Consider the following 9390-nt stretch of genomic DNA (forward strand, 5'->3'; position numbering starts at 1 on the left):
GAGTGTGTGCTGCTGCACCCCCTTTGCTCCCTGCATACCTCATCCTAAATTGTCCCATTGTCTCTCAGCCTTACCTTCTCTGCCTATTTAAGGCGACTTCACTGTGTGCGTGTCTGTGCTGGTTCGCTCTACTTGGATGTCTATGTGTGTGTGCGCGGTCTGTATTTTAAATTTCATACTTAACTTGCAATTTAGCAATCTTTGAAATAGCGTAATCAACCAGACTATGCGTTAATTGTGTTTTGACCGACCGTCTGTGTTGCTTTATATGGTTTCCAAATGTTGCTAAACCCTGTTTGTTTGGTATGCTTCTCTCTCTGTGTCCCCTGTTGTATCTGTGTTAGTTCCACCCTACTTGTGTCTGTATATACATCTGGGGTTATGTTTCCTCTCTCTCGTAAATTTAGCTCTTCTGTACCTGATGATGGCTGCTTGTGTTGCAACCGAAACGTCGTACGCTATTTAGTTTTTTTATTATTTCTTATTTATACGTGACTTTACCGAAAAAAAACTAAGAGTAATTCCTGCAGTCACGAAAGCTTCGAATCAAGTCTGAACTACCTCTACGGGGAGGTATGAGGTTTGTGTCTTTGTGTTGTCTCTGCTTGTGTATCTGCCTTTGTTTCTTGGCTTGGATTTGTGTCTCTGTGCTGTCTCTGCCTGTGTGTGGGCCTTGGTGTTTTCGAGTGTGTGCTGCTGCACCCCCTTTGCTCCCTGCATACCTCATCCTAAATTGTCCCATTGTCTCTCAGCCTTACCTTCTCTGCCTATTTAAGGCGACTTCACTGTGTGCGTGTCTGTGCTGGTTCGCTCTACTTGGATGTCTATGTGTGTGTGCGCGGTCTGTATTTTAAATTTCATACTTAACTTGCAATTTAGCAATCTTTGAAATAGCGTAATCAACCAGACTATGCGTTAATTGTGTTTTGACCGACCGTCTGTGTTGCTTTATATGGTTTCCAAATGTTGCTAAACCCTGTTTGTTTGGTATGCTTCTCTCTCTGTGTCCCCTGTTGTATCTGTGTTAGTTCCACCCTACTTGTGTCTGTATATACATCTGGGGTTATGTTTCCTCTCTCTCGTAAATTTAGCTCTTCTGTACCTGATGATGGCTGCTTGTGTTGCAACCGAAACGTCGTACGCTATTTAGTTTTTTTATTATTTCTTATTTATACGTGACTTTACCGAAAAAAACTAAGAGTAATTCCTGCAGTCACGAAAGCTTCGAATCAAGTCTGAACTACCTCTACGGGGAGGTATGAGGTTTGTGTCTTTGTGTTGTCTCTGCTTGTGTATCTGCCTTTGTTTCTTGGCTTGGATTTGTGTCTCTGTGCTGTCTCTGCCTGTGTGTGGGCCTTGGTGTTTTCGAGTGTGTGCTGCTGCACCCCCTTTGCTCCCTGCATACCTCATCCTAAATTGTCCCATTGTCTCTCAGCCTTACCTTCTCTGCCTATTTAAGGCGACTTCACTGTGTGCGTGTCTGTGCTGGTTCGCTCTACTTGGATGTCTATGTGTGTGTGCGCGGTCTGTATTTTAAATTTCATACTTAACTTGCAATTTAGCAATCTTTGAAATAGCGTAATCAACCAGACTATGCGTTAATTGTGTTTTGACCGACCGTCTGTGTTGCTTTATATGGTTTCCAAATGTTGCTAAACCCTGTTTGTTTGGTATGCTTCTCTCTCTGTGTCCCCTGTTGTATCTGTGTTAGTTCCACCCTACTTGTGTCTGTATATACATCTGGGGTTATGTTTCCTCTCTCTCGTAAATTTAGCTCTTCTGTACCTGATGATGGCTGCTTGTGTTGCAACCGAAACGTCGTACGCTATTTAGTTTTTTTTTATTATTTCTTATTTATACGTGACTTTACCGAAAAAAACTAAGAGTAATTCCTGCAGTCACGAAAGCTTCGAATCAAGTCTGAACTACCTCTACGGGGAGGTATGAGGTTTGTGTCTTTGTGTTGTCTCTGCTTGTGTATCTGCCTTTGTTTCTTGGCTTGGATTTGTGTCTCTGTGCTGTCTCTGCCTGTGTGTGGGCCTTGGTGTTTTCGAGTGTGTGCTGCTGCACCCCCTTTGCTCCCTGCATACCTCATCCTAAATTGTCCCATTGTCTCTCAGCCTTACCTTCTCTGCCTATTTAAGGCGACTTCACTGTGTGCGTGTCTGTGCTGGTTCGCTCTACTTGGATGTCTATGTGTGTGTGCGCGGTCTGTATTTTAAATTTCATACTTAACTTGCAATTTAGCAATCTTTGAAATAGCGTAATCAACCAGACTATGCGTTAATTGTGTTTTGACCGACCGTCTGTGTTGCTTTATATGGTTTCCAAATGTTGCTAAACCCTGTTTGTTTGGTATGCTTCTCTCTCTGTGTCCCCTGTTGTATCTGTGTTAGTTCCACCCTACTTGTGTCTGTATATACATCTGGGGTTATGTTTCCTCTCTCTCGTAAATTTAGCTCTTCTGTACCTGATGATGGCTGCTTGTGTTGCAACCGAAACGTCGTACGCTATTTAGTTTTTTTTTATTATTTCTTATTTATACGTGACTTTACCGAAAAAAACTAAGAGTAATTCCTGCAGTCACGAAAGCTTCGAATCAAGTCTGAACTACCTCTACGGGGAGGTATGAGGTTTGTGTCTTTGTGTTGTCTCTGCTTGTGTATCTGCCTTTGTTTCTTGGCTTGGATTTGTGTCTCTGTGCTGTCTCTGCCTGTGTGTGGGCCTTGGTGTTTTCGAGTGTGTGCTGCTGCACCCCCTTTGCTCCCTGCATACCTCATCCTAAATTGTCCCATTGTCTCTCAGCCTTACCTTCTCTGCCTATTTAAGGCGACTTCACTGTGTGCGTGTCTGTGCTGGTTCGCTCTACTTGGATGTCTATGTGTGTGTGCGCGGTCTGTATTTTAAATTTCATACTTAACTTGCAATTTAGCAATCTTTGAAATAGCGTAATCAACCAGACTATGCGTTAATTGTGTTTTGACCGACCGTCTGTGTTGCTTTATATGGTTTCCAAATGTTGCTAAACCCTGTTTGTTTGGTATGCTTCTCTCTCTGTGTCCCCTGTTGTATCTGTGTTAGTTCCACCCTACTTGTGTCTGTATATACATCTGGGGTTATGTTTCCTCTCTCTCGTAAATTTAGCTCTTCTGTACCTGATGATGGCTGCTTGTGTTGCAACCGAAACGTCGTACGCTATTTAGTTTTTTTATTATTTCTTATTTATACGTGACTTTACCGAAAAAAAACTAAGAGTAATTCCTGCAGTCACGAAAGCTTCGAATCAAGTCTGAACTACCTCTACGGGGAGGTATGAGGTTTGTGTCTTTGTGTTGTCTCTGCTTGTGTATCTGCCTTTGTTTCTTGGCTTGGATTTGTGTCTCTGTGCTGTCTCTGCCTGTGTGTGGGCCTTGGTGTTTTCGAGTGTGTGCTGCTGCACCCCCTTTGCTCCCTGCATACCTCATCCTAAATTGTCCCATTGTCTCTCAGCCTTACCTTCTCTGCCTATTTAAGGCGACTTCACTGTGTGCGTGTCTGTGCTGGTTCGCTCTACTTGGATGTCTATGTGTGTGTGCGCGGTCTGTATTTTAAATTTCATACTTAACTTGCAATTTAGCAATCTTTGAAATAGCGTAATCAACCAGACTATGCGTTAATTGTGTTTTGACCGACCGTCTGTGTTGCTTTATATGGTTTCCAAATGTTGCTAAACCCTGTTTGTTTGGTATGCTTCTCTCTCTGTGTCCCCTGTTGTATCTGTGTTAGTTCCACCCTACTTGTGTCTGTATATACATCTGGGGTTATGTTTCCTCTCTCTCGTAAATTTAGCTCTTCTGTACCTGATGATGGCTGCTTGTGTTGCAACCGAAACGTCGTACGCTATTTAGTTTTTTTTTTTTTATTATTTCTTATTTATACGTGACTTTACCGAAAAAAACTAAGAGTAATTCCTGCAGTCACGAAAGCTTCGAATCAAGTCTCAAGTCTTACTATAATAAGGGTTAAAAGTCTAACACCAAGGGGCTGAAGTATATAAAATTAAATAAATATCGAATATAAAATAGCTTTAAGATATAATTTAAAAATACAAAAATACAAATAGGGTAACATAGTTAATATCGGTAAGGTGTCGTTCTGTAGATCAAATGTTAAAAACAGTGTTAGCCCTTGGCCTTGTTTAACAGGCCAGCAGCAGATGGGAATAAACTGTTTTTATGGCGTGAGGTTTTGGTCCTGATGGACCGAATCCTTCTGCCGGAGGGGAGTAGCTGAAACAGAGAGTGTCCAGGGTGGGAGAAATCGGCCATAATCTTCCTCGCTCGCCTCATGGACTTTGTCGTGTGCAGGTCCTCGAGGGTTGGTAGATTGCAGGCAATTACCTTCTCAGCAGTGTGGATGATACGCTGCAGTCTGCTCTTGTCCATGGCAGTGGCAGCGGCGTACCAGACGGTTATGGAGGAGGTGAGGATGGATTCAATGATCGCTGTATAGAATTGCACCATCATTGTCTTTGGCAGGTTGAATTTCTTCAGCTGCCGTAGAAAGTACATCCTCTGTTGAGCTCTCTTGGTGAGGGAGCTGATGTTCAGTTCTCACTTGAGGTCCCGGGAGAGAATAGTGCCCAGGAAGCGGAAGGACTCTACAATTTTGACTGGGGAGTTTAACAGGGTCATGGGGGTGAGTGGTGCTGTATTCTTCCTGAAGTCCACAGCCATCTCAACTGTCTTTAGAGCATTTAGCTCTAAGTTGTTCTGGCTACACCAGGTCACCAGATTGTCAGCTTCCCACCTATAGTCAGACTCATCCCCACCAGAGATCAGCCCAATGAGGGTGGTGTCATCGGCAAACTTCAATAGTTTGACGGACAAATGATTGGAGGTGCAGCTGTTGGTATACAGGGAGAAGAGCAGAGGGGAAAGGACGCAGCCCTGAGGAGTTCCGGTGCTGATGGACCTGGAGTCAGAGACTTGTGTTCCCAGCTTAACGCACTGCTTCCTGTCAGACAGGAAGTCTGTGATCCATTTACAGGTGGTGTATGGCACGTTCAGCTGGAAGAGCTTGTCCTGAAGCAGGGCAGGGATGATGGTGTTGAAGGCAGAGCTGAAGTCCACAAACAGGATCCTGGCGTAGGATGCTGGGGCATCCAGATGCTGTAGGGTGAAGTGGAGGGCCATGTTAACTGTATCGTCCACAGACCTGTTGGCTCTGTAGGCAAACTGAAGGGGGTCCAGGAGAGGGTCTGTGATGGCTTTGAGGTGTGCCAGGACCAGGCGCTCAAAAGACTTCATTACCACAGATGTAAGGGCGACCGGTCTGTAATCATTTAGTCCTGTTGGCCTTAGCTTTTTGGGCACAGGGATGATGGTGGAGGACTTGAGACAGGCTGGTACATGGCATGTCTCCAGGGAGGTGTTAAAGATGTTGATGAACACCGGAGACAGCTGGTCAGCGCAGTGCCTGAGGGTGGCTGGAGAGACAGAGTCCGGCCCGGCTGCTTTGCGTGGATTCTGCCTCTTGAAAAGTATATTAACTTCTCCCTCCTGAAGGGAGATAGTCGTCTCTGTAGTATTGGTGGGGGATGGGGCCTCTTGGGTCGGAAGGGGTGGTTCAGGACAGTCCAATTGTCTTTCAAATCTACAGTAGAACTCGTTCAGGTCGTTGGCTAGGCGGGAGTCATTAGTGGTGTGGGGGGCTCTGGGTTTGTAGTTGGTGATCTGCCTGAGCCCTCTCCAGACAGAAGCAGCGTCGTTTGTAGAGAACTGGTGTTTTAGTCTCTCTGAGTACAGTCGTTTAGCCTCTCTCACCGCTTTGCTAAACCTGTTCTTCGACTCCTTGAATCTGTCTCTATCTCCACTCCTAAATGCTTCCTCCTTCTCCAACCTCAACCTTCTGAGCTTTGCTGAGAACCAGGGCTTATTGTTGTTAAAGTTCACCCTGGTACGTGTTGGGATACAGCAGTCCTCACAGAAGCTGATGTAGGACGTCACAGCCTCTGTGAGTTCATCCAGACTATTGGTAGCAGTCGTGAACATATCCCAGTCAGTACAGTCTAAGTACGCCCGCAAATCTTCCACAGCCTCACTGGTCCACTGTTTAGATGTCCTCACAGCAGGTTTGCAGAGTTTTAGTTTCTGCCTGTATGCAGGAATCAGGTGGACCATGGCATGGTCAGAGTGTCCTAGTGCTGCTCGGGGGACGGCGTGGTAGGCTCTACTGACTGTAGTGTAGCAGTGATCCAGTGTTCCCTTCTCTGGTTGGGCATTTAATGAATTGTATGTATTTGGGGAGTTCGTGGCTGAGATTACCTTTGTTAAAGTCGCCAAGTACGATAACCAACGAATCTGGATTTGCTCGCTCCACACTCAGAATCTGATCGGCGAGCATGCGTTGGGCCTCTTTAACCTGACAAGGCGGCAAATAAACTCCGACCAAAATGAGCGACGCGAACTCACGAGGCGAGTAAAACTTTTTACAGGTTATAAAAATTGATTCAAGGAGTGGAGAACAATGTTGCAGAATCACTGTGACATCTACACACCAGCCACTGTTAATGTAAAAACAAATACCACCGCCTTTCGTCTTGCCGGAGAGTGCTATGTCATGATCCGATCTTACAAGATGGAATCCTGCTAGTTGTAGCGAAGTGTCCGGAATCAAATCACACAGCCATGTTTCCGTGAAGCACAATGCAGAAGCTGAAAGAAAGTCTTTGTTTTTTACCATCAGTAGCTGAAGTTCATCCATTTTGTTGTACAGTGAACGTACGTTGGAGAGGAAAAAGCTCGGAAGCACTGTTCGGATTCCGCGTCTGCGTAGCCGTACTAGAGCCCCCGACCGTTTACCCCTTGGGCGGCATACCGTTGCTTGAGCAAAGCCTAGCGCGGCATTGACTAGAATGCCTACTAATTCTGCCGCTGGAAGCAGAAAAGTAGGAATTAAATCCACAGGAGTTGTTTCCCTGATATTTAAAAGTTCGTCTCTTGTTAGAGAACTCCGAAAATCTTGGCAAAACACTGAATTGACAGACAAAACAAGACAAAACAGGGCGCACCGACCGGCTGAGGCTACCATCATCAGCGCCATCTTCGCACCAGCACGGGTGTGCTGAACAGCAAGACTCTCTCACCAGCACTGGTGCGTTGAACAGTAGGCCCCTCTCACCAGCATGGGAGTGGTGAACAGCAGGCCCCTCTCACCAACACGGGTGTGATGAACAGTAGACTTCTCTCACCAGCATGGGAGTGAACAGCAGGCCCCTCTCACCAACACGGGTGTGATGAACAGCACGCCCCTCTCACCAGCACGGGTGTGTTGAACAGCAGGCCCCTCTCACCAGCACGGGTGTGTTGAACAGCAGGCCCCTCTCACCAGCACGGGTGTGTTGAACAGCAGGCCCCTCTCACCAGCACGGGTGTGTTGACCAGCAGGCCCCTCTCACCAGCACGGGTGTGCTGAACAGTAGGCCCCTCTCACCAGCACGGGTGTGTTGAACAGCAGGCCCCTCTCACCAGCACAGGTGTGCTGAACAGTAGGCCCCTCAACACGGGTGTGCTGAACAGCAGGCCTCTCTCACCAGCACGGGTGTGCTGAACAGCAGGCCTCTCTCACCAACACGGGTGTGCTGAACAGTAGTCCCCTCAACAGCAGGCCCCTCTCACCAGCACGGGTGTGCTGAACAGCAGGCCCCTCAACACGGGTGTGCTGAACAGCAGGCCTCTCTCACCAGCACGGGTGTGCTGAACAGCAGGCCTCTCTCACCAACACGGGTGTGCTGAACAGTAGGCCCCTCAACAGTAGGCCTCTCTCACCAGCACGGGTGTGCTGAACAGTAGGCCCCTCAACACGGGTGTGCTGAACAGCAGGCCTCTCTCACCAGCACGGGTGTGCTGAACAGCAGGCCTCTCTCACCAACACGGGTGTGCTGAACAGTAGGCCCCTCAACAGCAGGCCCCTCTCACCAGCACGGGTGTGCTGAACAGCAGGCCCCTCAACACGGGTGTGCTGAACAGCAGGCCTCTCTCACCAGCACGGGTGTGCTGAACAGCAGGCCTCTCTCACCAACACGGGTGTGCTGAACAGTAGGCCCCTCAACAGTAGGCCTCTCTCACCAGCACAGGTGTGCTGAACAGCAGGCCTCTCTCACCAACACGGGTGTGCTGAAAAGCAGGCCCCTCAACACGGGTGTGCTGAACAGCAGGCCCCTCTCACCAACACGGATGTGATGAACAGCAGGCCCCTCTCACCAGCACGGGTGTGCTGAACAGCAGGCCCCTCAACACGGGTGTGTTGAACAGCAGGCCCCTCTCACCAGCACGGGTGTGCTGAAAAGCAGGCCCCTCAACAGCAGGCCTCTCTCACCAGCGCAGGTGTGCTGAACAGCAGGCCTCTCAACAGCAAGCCTCTCTCACCAGCAAGGGTGTGCTGAACAGCAGGCCCCTCAACACGGGTGTACTGAACAGCAGGCCTCTCTCACCAGCACGGGTGTGATGAACAGCAGGCCTCTCTCACCAGCACGAGTGTGTTGAACAGCAAGCCCCTCTCAAGACAAAACTGGACAAAACAGGGCGCACCAACCGGCCGAGGCTGCCATCATCGGCGCCATCTTGGCAGTAAATAAATACATGTATAATCTCAATTGAAAAAGAGAGATATCGTGATCCTCCCAGCCGATAAGGGCAATGCCACGGTCATCATGGACAAAATCACATAGAACAATAACAATTCAGGAGCTACTTAATGATGGTAGCTACACAAAAAATTTAAAGAGATCCCACCAACAGCCTCGTTACAAAAACGAACAGCATCATCACTGATTCAGCTTCATTAATTGAATGAATTGAAACGGTTTTCCTTAAAACCTTCTGCTGCTAGACCACCCAGATTATATGGCTTACCAAAAATCCATAAAGAAGGTACACCACTCCGTCCCATCGTCTACACCATTGGCTCACCCACCTACGAACTGGCCCGATATCTGAGACCTTCAGCCATTCACTGGTAAGACCACCTCTTCTGTACTTAACTCAGCTCACCTGGTATCGTCAATGAAAGACATCTCACTGTTCCCAGGTGACTTACTCGTCAGTTTCGATGTAGTTTCTTTGTTCACCAAAGTTCCTGTGCCCGATACCCATTGCAATCATTGAGGATTTGGTCCAACGAGGATTGAATGCCGATGTACCGGCCCTGGCGAGACACTGCCTCACCAATACTCACCCGGAATGGAACATTCGACAAACAAGTTGAAGGCACCCCTATGGGTTCTCCCTTATTACCGGTTGTGGCCAATGTTTTCATGGAAAATTTTTGAGACGGACGCCATCCAGGCATCCACTCTACGTCCGTCCTTGTGGAAGAGCTACGTGGATGACACGTTTGCCATCTGGTCAC

The sequence above is a fragment of the Petromyzon marinus genome, unplaced genomic scaffold, assembly GCF_048934315.1.
Source record: "Petromyzon marinus isolate PM22_M1 ecotype Great Lakes invasive population unplaced genomic scaffold, UKy_Petmar_22M1.pri1.0 PM_G_Scaffold_7, whole genome shotgun sequence".
In the NCBI taxonomy this organism is placed as follows: Eukaryota; Metazoa; Chordata; class Hyperoartia; order Petromyzontiformes; family Petromyzontidae; genus Petromyzon; species Petromyzon marinus.